Below are 13,254 nucleotides of genomic sequence, written 5' to 3'. Positions count from 1 at the left end.
ACAAACATGATCCTTTCTCTTGTCAGAATTTATTTCTTCCCTTTTAAACATTCAGTCCTCCTAACCAGGGCAACTTCCGGTTTCATCCACACTGCCTTTTCAGCAGTGTTCAAGTATATATATCCTTAGAAATGTACAGAAGTTCCCATTAATTCCTCACTAAACAAGCAACAAGATCCAGACACTCTTTTCAAAATTAAGCTTTTTTTGGAAGAGCCATCCTTCCCCCACCGCCATTCAGGAATCACAGAACAACTTGTTGGAGAGTTTTCTTGTGCCATGACCAACACAAAGTAGGCCAGGAAAGTAGTATATCCAAGGATAATCAAGAGCAGGGGTGGTCAAACTCATGTCGTCATCACGTGGCGTATTGGGACTTTCCCCCACTTCGCTAAACTGGGCGTGGGCATGGCCAGCGCATGACGCATCCAGCCCGCGGGCCAGGAGTTTGATAGCCCTGATCAAGAGGCTAACTTCATGAATACAAACAGCATATTAAGCTTTCTCCAACTCAAAACCCTCAACACATGTGCTGAGACTAAAACTTCCAAAAAAGGGTCCCAGGGAGCAAGTTATAAGAATATTTGGACATGACACTGATGATGTCATTGTATTACAAGGGTGGGCAGAGTCAAAAGAGTTGGCTTTTTTGGAGAGTTTGGGGGAAATTAAACGAATCATATACATATCAGTCAAATGTAAAGTATCTTTTTCTGTCATTTGAACTCCTCCAAATAGATAAATGCTCCAATTTGGGCAGCAAGGAAATATTTTAAGGGATGAAACCTCTGCAAGAGTTATACACTTTCCTCTTTTAATCCCTTCCAAACATAACCCAAAATTTTGGTGCCAGAGTGCTTTGGGGGGGGAGGATCCTGGCAGCCACTTGAGTTTGTCCTGCAATCCAATACACTTTAGGGAAACCTGGCAAGGAAGACTATTGTTCTCCATCTTTACTCCATCTTGCAAATATTAAACCACAGGGAAAGAAAAAGATGAAATGCAAGGAAATTATTAAGGCTTCTTCAATTCCAATGAAAGAAGTTATCTGCATTTGAATCACAGGTTACTTTAGCTTTAATAGGGCAGTGGGCATGATCTACCCTTAGTAGCAACAGAAGTTAAGAACACAGGCAATGCCCTGCTGGATCGGACCTCTGACTCATTTACTCCAAGCAGACTGAGTATAACCAACTGCGCAAGGAAGCCAGCTCATTAGTTTCCCAGCAGATGGCCTTCAGATGGCTACACTGCCATCAAGGCCAATAGTGACTTGGGTAATTTGCATGTTATCACAACTACATAAACACGATCATAGATTCTTTCACAGCTGTTTCACTACTAGTTTATTCAATGGTAATACTGAGCGTATCATCCACAGTTCCATAACAATACCTTATAACACTCTGAAACTAAGAAACCTGTAGCAAGATTATTTCTGTTCATTGCAATTTTTTTTTAAAAAAACCTACACATTTCACAACTCTTGCAACCAAAGAAAAGAAATTCTCACAGGGAAAAACAACACATGGCTTCCTAGAACAAGTGAATACATCTGTGAGGCACATCTGCCCCAAATAACTTGTTTTTTGCCTCCAGTATACTTAACTTTCAGTCATCCAATATCAAGGATTTTGTCAGCTTAACTTTCAGAGATATTCCATCTTTGTTTACAGTGTACTTACCAAACTGGCAAATTCAACCTGCCGTTTAGAGTTTTTGCTTTGAACTCAAGTCAAAAGCTTAAAGCTGAAGTTTTAAATCTGCTAAAGTTACCAACAGCTGAGTCTAAATCTCACGACTTTTCGTTTGACAGGATGGAATATTTTAGCTCAACAGATACAGTACTTAACATACTTGGGAGTCTCCTTTGGCCCTAAACTCCTCCTCTAAAGTCTGTTGCTCCAAGGGCAGAAGCAGCACTAGTATTTTTACACTATAGGAACTGACTGGATTTTCAGGCTACGTTAAGCTATGATCATTATGTCGGATTATGTCAGATTGTTTTGGCTCTTGGTCAAAATATAAAAACTAATTTGGTCTAGGGATTAAGATACCAGGCTAGAAACCAAGAGACAGTGAATTCTTGCCCTCTTTAGACATGAAGGCCAGCTGTGATGACTCTGAACCAGTCCCTCTCTCAGCCCAATTAACCTCACAGAGCGGTGGTTGTGGTGAAAATAGGAGGAGGCAATAGTATTGTGTAGGTTTGCCTAATTCATAAACGCATTTACATTATGTAATGTATTTATCTATACATGTTTTTATAAATTGGTTATTTTAAAAATAATAAAGAGTGGGATAAAACAAATCTTTAAAAACAACCCAATTACCTTGTTTTGACCAAATCAGATAAATAACATAGTGACTAGCTGTACTGTGTGAACAGCCCTGGAAAAACTCATTTTAATGGGTTACACACAAATTTGAAAAATAAGTCTTTAAAAATTACATGTGACCATGGCTGGGTTTTTGCACTAAATCAAGGGTCTTCAAACTTGGCAAGTTTAAGACTTATGGACTTCAACTCCCAGAATTCCTGAGCTAACATAACTGGAGGAGGAATTCTGGGAGTTGGTCCACAAATCTTAAAGCTGTCAAGTTTGAAGACCCCTGCACTAAATCATAAGAGAGTTTACTTAGTGTAAAAACAGGCCTGTGGTTTGAAAATCATGGAGTATGCTCAGAATAGCAAGCAACTATGGCTTACTGAACAAACCATAGTTAAGCACCATAGATTGATGACATATGTAAACTCAGACTTTTTTATGGGTGAAAATGCTTGCGCACAAGGATTCACAGGATTTTTTTGTATAACCTACAAATAATCTGAATATTGCTCTTGCTTTAAAAGCTACTTTTGGAGATTGAATTTAAAATAACTTTCATACAACTTTCTCCAGCTTGCAAATTCAATCATCCCCAGCAAGCAAAACTTGAAAAATGGTAAGTGGGCCCTGTGGGATTTGAAGAAAAGCTCATCTAGGGAGATCAACTTGAGAAAATTGGTTGGGTCAATGGGAATTCTCAAAGGGCAACACATCCATTGGGTTCAGAGTAAAGTTATTCCCAGGAATGGGATCCAAAATTATAACCTCAAGCGCAAAGCAAAGAGTTGTACACTTTGAGATGCAAGGCATAACTTCATCAGCACCCAAATATGATCATTTCAGCTCCTACTAAGATGACAATGTAGTCACCACTGAGATGACAAATTCTTAGCCTAGGATTACTCATCACAATGACCCATCATTTTTCAAGGCACAGTTGCTAAATCTGACACTACTGAATAAATCATAAGATGGGAAACAAAAATTAAACCAAACCGAACAGCATTATGGCTGATAGATTGGTTCTCCAATATATTGTTCTCCAAGAGATGAGTTAGAAATCTTTTCCAGTTCAGAATTGTGGATTCTAGAATGCAGCCATAGCAAAAATGGCTTTACTAAAGCAGTGAAGACACCTCTTCAAAAACATTTGCATTTACCATTCTCTTCCTCCAGTTCTAGATGTTCCCCAGGAAAACTAAGCTGATTGGGGAAAATAATGTCAAGAAACCAAGTTCAAGATAAGTAAGGAGCAAAGCCTGAATAATCAGATTTAAACTAAGACTTGAAAATTGGGGCATGGCCACCAGCCAGATGCTTCCCTTACTCAATGAAAAGAATTGCAGAAAATACGGGGTATCATTAATTAATGGCTGAAAAATCCATTATTTGGGTATAGAAAGAAATAGCTAATAGGCTCCAATAGAAACCAAGAATGTCTGAATCACACAAAATATTCACTATGAATACAATTTACACTATTTACTTTCTTTGGACTATAATCTACAGGAGTCAATTTTGTGAATTTTAAAATCATCATTAATTCCCCTTGCCTATGCCTTACAGCCCCTTAAGGTCTTATACTTTTTCATATGTTCTTATAACAGCTCAATGTAAGAAAAATTCAGTATAAGAAAAGAAACAAGAAAATCATGCATTGCCAGTAAATACTCACAGGAACAGAAGGAACTGAAGGAATAGAGAAAAGGGAGAAAGACAACTAAGAGCAACCAAAGAGGAAATTGGAATATGACTTGTTGAAACCAAGCAGCTTATTGGCGCTAAGTAAGTTTATCCATCCTGTTTCCATTTTGCCACAGCTCCTCTGGTTTTTCTTTTCATTATTTCCTTTTTCTATAAATACTAGACAAGGTTGTGACCAATTGGGTCTTCTTTTGAGAGTAAGTTTGATATGACCAAAATGAATAATAAATTTTAGGCTACCCATATTTATTTTACCTGAATGCTGGACTGTCCTACGGTCATTTAAAGAAAGTACATATCACAACTAGAAAAAAAAATGTAGTGGCACACAAACTTCAATAGGTAAGTCAATATTTACCTAAACAGAATGATAGACAGAATGACTCCAGGCAGGCAAAAAAGCAATAGAAGCAGATTTCCAACTTCCTGCTGGCTTCCCAATTGACTTGGCTTCTGTGAAACTGGAAGGCAGTGTTGGAAATCATGATCATGTGACTGCAGAAATGCTGCAACATGCGCAACTTTTCAAATAAAAATGGACGGAACATTTTAGAGATTTAGATTTTACGGGAGTAACAGGTGTCCTGGATTTTTTATGCATTCTTTTAAGTGATTGAATTTTAGGTACCTTGATTCAAAGATTGTTGTTGTATAATGCACTAGTTGGGCTAAAATGAGGGTACAAACAGACAAACACAATGGAAGTTTTAGTATTCTACAGGTAATCTTCAACCTATGGTCACAATTGAGCCCAAAATTTCCATTGCTAAGAATGGTACTTATTGAGTTTTGCCCCATTTTGTGACCTTTATGCCACAGTTGTTAAGCAAATCACTGCACTTGTTAAGTGAATTGTATGGCCATTAAGTAAATCTGGCTTCCACACCGACTTTTCTTGTTGGAAGTCAGCTGGAAAGGTTACAAATGGTAATCATATGATCCTGAGGTAATACAACTGTCACAAGTACATGCCAGTTATCAAGGGCTCAAATTTTAATCATGTGACTATGTGGATGCTACAATGGACATAAAGTGTGAAAAACAGTCATAATTCATTTTTTCAGTGCTATTGTAACTTTGAAGCTTGTTCAGAGTCCCCTTTGCTGTACCAGGCTTAAACTCTCTGAGGCTCACTGTTTTTTCCCCACTACATCCCTCTAGTTTCAACAGACATTCTCTACTCAAGAACAAGCTGTACAACTTTGCAGGCCACTTGAAACACAATTATACCGATTGCCCAAATAGCAAAAAGGAACAAACATTGCAACAGTTTCAGTAACTTTCCTAATGCCTGCATTTCAGAACGCTTCCCAAGCACTGTCAAGTTAGAAAAACTGCAGAAGTGGTTGTGAACATAATGGCCACATGAATGGCCTCAATAGGAAACTGTCTTGTACCACGCCAGAACCATGATCCTCTTGGGATAAGTTTATATATTACTCTAAACCAGGAGTGTCAAACTCGATTTCATTGAGGGCCACACCAGGGTTGTGTTTGACTTTGGTGGCCAGGGTGGGCGTGGCCAGTTTCATGTCACTCATGTCGGGGATGCCTGTGATGGGCCAAGGCGCTCTGCCAGCAAAAACAGCCTCCTGGGCCCCGTTTTCGACCGCGACAGCAGTGGTGGCATTCAATTTTTTTTACTACCGGTTCTGTGGGTGTGGTTTGGTGGGTGTGGCAGGGGAAGGATACTGTAAAATCTCCAGTCAGAGGTGGTATTTGCCGGTTCTCCGAACTACTCAGAATTTCCGCTACCAGTTCTCCAGAACAGGTCAGACACCTGCTGAATACCACCTCTGCGCGACAGCCTCCTGCAACCCTCTGCTAGCGAAAACAGAGCTCCGTGGGCCAGTCTTTCACTGTTTCCAGGGCGGGCCAATTCAAAGCACCCCATGGGCCAAATCCAGCCCCCAGGTCTTGAGTCTGACACCCCTGCCTTAAACCCTAATAAGAATTGGAACCTTAACTTAGAAGAAGTTGTGGGCCCAGCAGGGAAAGGGCCATGTCAGTTATGTAGGCAAGGCAAAATTCCCTCCAAGTTTCTAGTGTTGGCAGAGGTGCCTTAGTTTCCAAAATGGATTTATGGAACAATTTATGACAAGCACAACTTTTCAATTTTTCTTCCTTCACAGTTGTACCAACAACAGTCAGGGGCAGGGAGCTTTTGGGCCATAAGTGACTTAGTACTATTAAGCTAATTGTGGTTTATTTAGAAAATGTGTTTAAAACAGATCTAATTTAACATACCATGTAATTGATACACAACAAACCCTCTAAGGTTTCAGAGAGTAGCTTCTTTTGGTCCTACAAGATCTACGGATGTCAAGGATTAAACCTGAAATAGGTAAACATCTAAACCACAATCCTTTGGTTTCAAGTTAAGATCATAGTTTGGTTGTTGCATCCTGACACCAGGCTAGAAATCAGAAGATTGTGAATTCTAGTCCCAGCTTAGGCATTGCCTTTGGGTCAGTTATTCTTTCTCAGTCCAACCCACCTCACAGGGTTGTTGTTATGAGGAAAACAGGAGGAAGAATGAATATTAGGTATGTTTGCTACCTTGAGTTATTTATAAAAATAATAAAGGTGGGGTAAAATAAACAAATAACATCTGCTTAGAATAGCCATAAGAAGTTGGTTTTTAGAATTGGTCTGGAAAAAAACCAGGATGACATCAGATGGCAGTAAGGAGATTTATTTTGTGTGTGTGTGTGTATGTGTGTGTGTGTGTGTGTATATATACCCCTGCCATATATATATTTTGCTACAACTTTAAAAGCACAACTACAATGACGTGGGAAAATACCCTAACAAAGCTGAATACTATATTATACAAAAGATGGTAGTGTGGGGCAACCACAGATATTTCTCATTAAAAGAAATGCTTACATGCTGCAGACTTAAAGATCAAGAGGACCTTTTAAAAGCAGCAACAGATCCCAGACACTTCCAAATGACTAGAAGATATAAGCCATCTTCAGATAAACCAAACATCAAGAAACTCACAAATAACTTCATCCTTTGGCAACCTTGCAGAACTCTGCCTTTCATTTCAAGGCATTTCCCGTGCTGCACTTGAGGTTTGTGGTGTTAAAAGTTGCAATGGCTCATTCACACATGAGTTCCCAAAAATATACTTATGAAACAAAAGGTCCAGCAGAAATCAACTAAAAGCGGTATCCAAGAGGCATTATGAGCTACGCCGTTTGGCATTTCCCACCTAGCACTCCTTCCTACCCCTTTTCCTTTTCTAGTCAACCTAATAAATCTCTCCGATTTCTTTAAGGGTGGAGATGACATCAGAAAAGAAATCTTACAAACTCTGAATGCAACGACCATGGCTTGGATCGGGATTTGACCACGTAACAATTTTGGGCAGGGACTGGAACAAGGTTATAAAATAATCAACTAGGAAAAATGAAGATGTCCACCTGGGTGCACGTCTTCGATCCTCCAATGCTTTGCTAGTTCAACTCCCCCCCAAAAATTGTGGATTAAGAACAGCAACAAAATCCGTGTCCCGTCCCGTCCCCCAATATCTTAAAGCCAAACAGTGAACTTCAGAGCGAAAGCACGGCACCTCTGACAAATACCGAAAGAACGAGACTCGCTTTGCAAAAATAAATGAACGCACAAATATATATATATGTCCTTGTTCCACCAGCAGGGGCTGTTTACAAGCGCTTCCGGAAAGACTCCAGAGGGGAAATCAAGGCTCGCTGGGGAGCGCGTAGGAGGAGATCGGCCAGAGGCTGAAACTGGGCAGAGGAGAGAGAGAGAAAGAATCGGCACGGGGCGCGCAAGACTTGGGGTTGCTCTCCCCCTCGGCGAAGCGAGAAGGGGAGAGAAGCAAGAGAGCCAGCAATCCAGATACAACAGACCGCTAAGTTTTGAGAAGGCAAACTCACCACCGCTGAGTTAGTGCTGCTGCACAACACACACACACACACCCAGTGTGAAAAATACCAACCTAAACTTCTCCGCGCTCTTTCCTTCCGTCTGGAGCCATTCAGAGTCTGCCCACGGCCAGGGCTCTCCCCCCAGATGTTTATAGCAAGCCAGCGGGCCGATGTTGTCAGCTGCCTTGTTAACCCTTTCGGCCCACGGGGCAGGGCGAGGGGAAGGCGAGAGACCGCCGGCCCCACCCTTCGGCAGCCCCTTCCAAGACTGCCTTCCTCTTCGCTGGCCCTGCGCTTGGGGTCAAACCCAGGAAAAAAAAGGGAAGAGGCGGGGAGAGGCCGGGGAAGGGAACCAGCCACCCGCTTCTCTTCCCCTGGCGGCGGTTTTGCGCGGGGCTGCCTCCCAGGCTCCCGACTTCCAAAAGGGGGGGGAAACGGGAGGAAGCAACGCCCGTGCTGCAGCCGGGACCTTTGGGCCGGAGGGGCGGACTTTGCCAAGCATCTCCTCTTCTGTACCAGGAAAAGGAAGGATGGGCTCCTTCTTGGGACTCCCTCGCTCTCGCTCTCTCTCCTCCTCGCTTTCCCAGTTACATGGGTTTGATTTCCAGCCACGTCGTCTTCCCCCATTCCCTCCTTAAGAATCAGCAGGCTCGGTATGGGCGAGAGACGCTCTCCTTTACCCGAAGCAATTGCCCTGACTTTGCCCATTGCCCCGTGGCCTGCTGCAACTGGAAATGCGGCCTGTTTTGGGCACCGCCGACCGCCTCTGGAGCAAAACCGAATCGGCGGGGGTGGAAAAGCCGTCGCTTTTTGCGAGCACGTCAGTAGCAAGAAGGAAGGACGGCTTTGGGTATAAGGAGTTAAGTGAGGTTTCCAAACAGGCCTCAAAAAAAGGGGGGTGGGGTGGGGTTCACTATTACAGATAGGCCTCGACTTTCAACAGTTCATTTAGTGACCGAAGTTGCAACAGCACTGAAAAAAGTGACTTATGACCGTTTGTCACAGTTGCAACCTTTCCATCATACCTGTGATCAGGCAACTGGTTCAGCTTTATGACGGTTGCAGTGTCTTCCGCTTCACGTGTTCATCTTTTGCCATGTTCTGACAAGCAAAGTCGATGGAGAAGCCGGATTCACTTAACAACCAGTTTACTAACTTAATAACTGCAGTGATTCGCTTTACAAATGTGGCATGAAGAGTCTGTAAAATGGGGCAAAACTCACTTAACAAATTTCTCACTTAGCAACAAATTTCTCACTTAGCAACATAAATTCTGGGCTTAATTGTGATCGTAAGTCGAGGAGTACAACATAACAAAAAGAAAGAAATGTGTTTATTTGGGTGATGGATTTGTGGATTTTGTATGATCTTTGCTGCAGTTTGGGATACAGAGGATTCTTGATTGACAACCCAAATCAGACTTTGTGCTATCTTTGAAGTGCAAACAAATAACAATACAAAATACACTGCAAAGTTGCCCAGTTTTCTTTCAGCATCTTTCCTCAACAAAGCCCATTGCAAACCAAAAAATGATTTGAGCTATAGTAGGCAGTATTGGTGAGGTCCATGTCCTTGTTTTTATTTGCTGAATGTTTAACCATGGTTTTAGAGCCAGTTTGATGTAGTGATTAAAGGCTAGAAAGTGGAAGGCCATGAATTCTAATGCTACCTTTGGTCTAAAGGCAGCTGGTGATCTTGGGCCTGACATACACAGACCCCTAGGAAGCAGGCAAGGACAAATCATTTCAGAATTATTTCCAATAAAATACTTCAGGAATTTGTCCAGAGTGATCAGAGGCAGGAAAAAAAACTGCACAATTGACTTGATTCACATATAAGGCACAATCTTGAGGAAGCAAGGGCTGCATTTGAACTTGAAATGGCACACAAAAGACCACATCTCAGTGTGTGAGGCTAGCTACCAAAGACAGTATAATCTACAATTACATTTAGATTTAAACTTCAATTAATATACAGTTGATAGGATTGCTCAATAAGTATGCAATAGGCTTTTGTGATTTGGTGGGATCCTTAAAAGGGGACACATCAGAATTGCTAAGGGAGATGGTACACCTGCCATAAATTGTGGTTCACAAACTAGAATGGCTTGTTTGGGGCTAAGCCGGAACACCCATGTAGTAGAATGCAGCTTAATGTTTGCAAATCATGGTCTATTCTAGGCTGCTCCCTTTTAATCCTCAAAATAGCACAAAGGATTGCTGATTGGTGTTGCCGTTAGGGAATCTGCTATAAAAAAAAAAAGCATCACACTAAATAGCTAGTTTGGAAATGCAGCTATTTCAAAAACCATGTTTGTGTGGCATATTGACTCACACCCTACTCAACCACCCATTTTATTGTTTAGAATTGCTTTAATCCAGCTGGTTGTGTTAATTTATATCTGGTTTTTACAAATTAAGAACACTGGCCTAGTTGAATGAACCAATGGGTGTTTGGCATGAAAATAAGAGCTTCTTGCTTTCAAATTCATTCTTTGTAAAAGGAATTTAAAAATGAAAATATGAAAGTCAATATCACCATGATTTTATTTGGTTATGAGATAAGAGAGAGAGAGACAGGGAGAGAGACAGGGAGAGACAGACAGACAGACAGACAGGAAACTTGGAAAAGATTTCAAGATTCAGTTACTATATCCCACAACACTAATGTCTTCTTCCTAGCTTATTCCCGCAGATGCAGGGTCCGCTTTTCAGATAATTGAACGTCACTTTGCACGGTCAGGTGCATCTCCAGGGCGCAGGCCCGCAGCTTGCATGTCTTTGTTGATAGTGTCTTGCCATCTCTGTTTTGGACGCCCACAAGGTCGCTGACCATTGACTTCTAGTTGGTAGGCTGTCCTGGCAACGGTGCAAACAGAGGTGGTATTCAGCAGATTCAGACCATTTCTGAAGAACCGGTAGCGGAAATTTTGAGTAGTTCAGAGAACCAGCAAATATCACCTCTGACTGGAGATTTTACAGGATCCTTCCCCTGCCACGCCCACCAAGCCACCCCCCACAGAACAGGTAGTAAAAAAAATTGTCTTCTCTCATCTCCTCTGTAACTGGTGCCACACCAAAATGTTTTTGAATGGTGTCATTTGTGATGTGGTCAAGAAGGAAGATGGCCAATATCCAATGGAGCATTTGCCTTTCCATGGCATGGAGATAGCTTTGGGTCCCTGCTGTTGCTGCCTTCAGTGCCATCTTACAATACTAATTTAGCATTTCAGAAATCCCATTGGTGTCTTTTCTTGACCTGGCCTCCATCAAAAGGCTGGCATCAGTCTTGAAAAGCTGTTTTTCTGTTGGTATTACAATAAACACTGTCAAAGTGAGGTTATTTTGAGTTTCTTCAGCTTATCACTTTTTTCCAATAGATATGGTACTTCCTCTTTGTATTGCAAATACCTCCAACTACTGAATTTGACTAATGCAGATGGTGAAAATTCCACCTGCCTTTAAAAAAATAAAACAAAACCTAAACTTTGTACTTTAGCCGCTATAATAAGCACTTCAAGCATAGATCTTGTCTTTAAGACTCATTCACTTAATATTCATAAAATGACAAAATAAATGCCTTTATGCATAAATCTACACAGCAGTTCGAAATATACAAGTCAGCCTCTTAAAGTTGATGGTCACAGCCCAATCTTCCTTGCTGCCTCTGCACTTCCTGGTTAAGGGATCTTAACAACATTTACATATTTCCCTATAAAAACAACAGAAACCACATGAGGATTTTTGTTCCTTGTTTTCTTTTGTTTTATTGGCTTGTTTCCATGTTTAATATGGTACTGGGGAGGAAAATCAGGGTTAACATTTCAAGACTAGCCCCTTGAACTACTATCTGCTGTCAAGCTGATATTCATATTTGTTGGAAGAAATATCCTTCCGGGTTCAGTTCCAAGTGGGGGAAAAGACACTGGATTCATGGAAGATGCTTGGAAAGAAGGTTTAATGGTGGACAGGAGTACATGCCTTGGAGCTCCTGAGCGAAAAGAGCAGGAGATGCTGAGAGTCCCTTGGTTTTATGCCCTCTCTAAGCTTTGAACTTCCTGGAGCACAGGAAGAATATCCTGACTGGATGCTGTCAAGGGTCATAGTTAGCTTTGTAGGTCGTTTGTGTGCTAAGTTTGGTTGAATCCTGCTGGGTGATATAATCTTCCCAGGTGCCATATGGTGAGATGGGTAATCCTATCATTTCCTAAGGGCCATGTCTTAATCCCATCGCCCTGGAGCTGAAGGGGGGGTGGGGCGCTGCAGGAAGGTGCTTTGTCTTTAAAACATGTTTCTCCTTTTCTCATCCAGGGAAATATAATATTCTGCCTTTTTAATATTTCCTACAATATTTCATTCTTCTAGGAGAGGGATGGGTGCTAACTTTCTACATGCTGGTATTTCAAAGATGCCCAAGTTCTTAAATTGACCACTTATCACTCTGCCTCCATCCTGGCCTCCTTTTTTGGGAGGGAGAGTTAAGGGCTGTAGGAAGTTAGCACCCACCCCTCTCCTAGAAAATTGAAATATCCTGGGAAATATTAAAAAGGCAGAATATTTCCCCTAAAAAGAGTAGAAACTCAGAAGCAGAAACTCACCTCAGAAGCAGAAGCTCACCCTCACCTTTGTTAATCTCACCCTCACCTTTGTTAATGGGTGGGCCATTAAGGCCTGGGCCAGAATACTTTACATAACAAAGATCTCCAGGTAAAGCTATAGCCAAAAGCCCTTTTAAGGGCATAATCATCCAGCAAGGCTCAACCAAGCCTGGAACTCAGGACAGCCTACACAGTTGCCCCTGCATGGCCCCATGGGGGGTCTGACAACCAATTAGAATACAAGCTCCAATTCAAATCCCAACAGAGGGTATAAAACCCAGGCACTCTCAGCACCTCAGTCCTTTTTTCTTGATCTCCTCCTTCACCTTGAAGCATGTGATCATCCTTCCTTTTCACTCTGGAGCTCCAGGCCATGTGGTCCTGTCCATTAAACCTTCCAAACAGCCTCCATGTTTCCAGTATCTTTTTCCCCACTTGGAAATGAACCCAGAAGGATATTTCTCCCAACAGTGGGACACAATAGTAGCAAACCCTTAATCCAGGGCTCCTTTTTAGCAAACAAAAGAATCTTGGTTTATAGGAAGTTAGCACCCACCCCTCCTAGAATAATGAAATATCCTAGGAAATATTAAAAAGGAAGAATATTTCCCCAAAAAGGGAAGTAGAAACTCAAGAGAGGCAGAAGCTCACACACACACCCCTTTGTTAATGGGTGGGCCATTAAGGCCTTGGCCAGAATATTCTACATAACAAAGGCCTTTGC

The 13,254-nt window shown here is 41.7% G+C and overlaps 1 protein-coding gene across 4 annotated transcripts in view; it reads right to left on the bottom strand.

Annotated features, from left to right (window-relative positions):
* The window catches only part of WIPF1 (WAS/WASL interacting protein family member 1), a 63,388-nt gene extending 55,185 nt beyond the window's left edge, over positions 1–8,203 (bottom strand). For all 4 annotated transcript variants that reach the window (XM_087949696.1, XM_087949694.1, XM_087949695.1 and 1 more), the window contains exon 1: positions 8,005–8,203. The gene's annotated coding sequence lies outside the window, so the exon portion shown is untranslated. The remainder of the gene's footprint in view (positions 1–8,004) is intronic.
* Positions 8,204–13,254: the final 5,051 nt, after the last annotated feature.

This window comes from Notechis scutatus, chromosome 1, assembly GCF_049901735.1.
Source record: "Notechis scutatus isolate UNSWTSFEM ecotype Mainland chromosome 1, rNotScu1.2, whole genome shotgun sequence".
Lineage (NCBI taxonomy): Eukaryota > Metazoa > Chordata > Lepidosauria > Squamata > Elapidae > Notechis > Notechis scutatus.
This window is presented reverse-complemented; position numbering and strand designations above follow the sequence as displayed.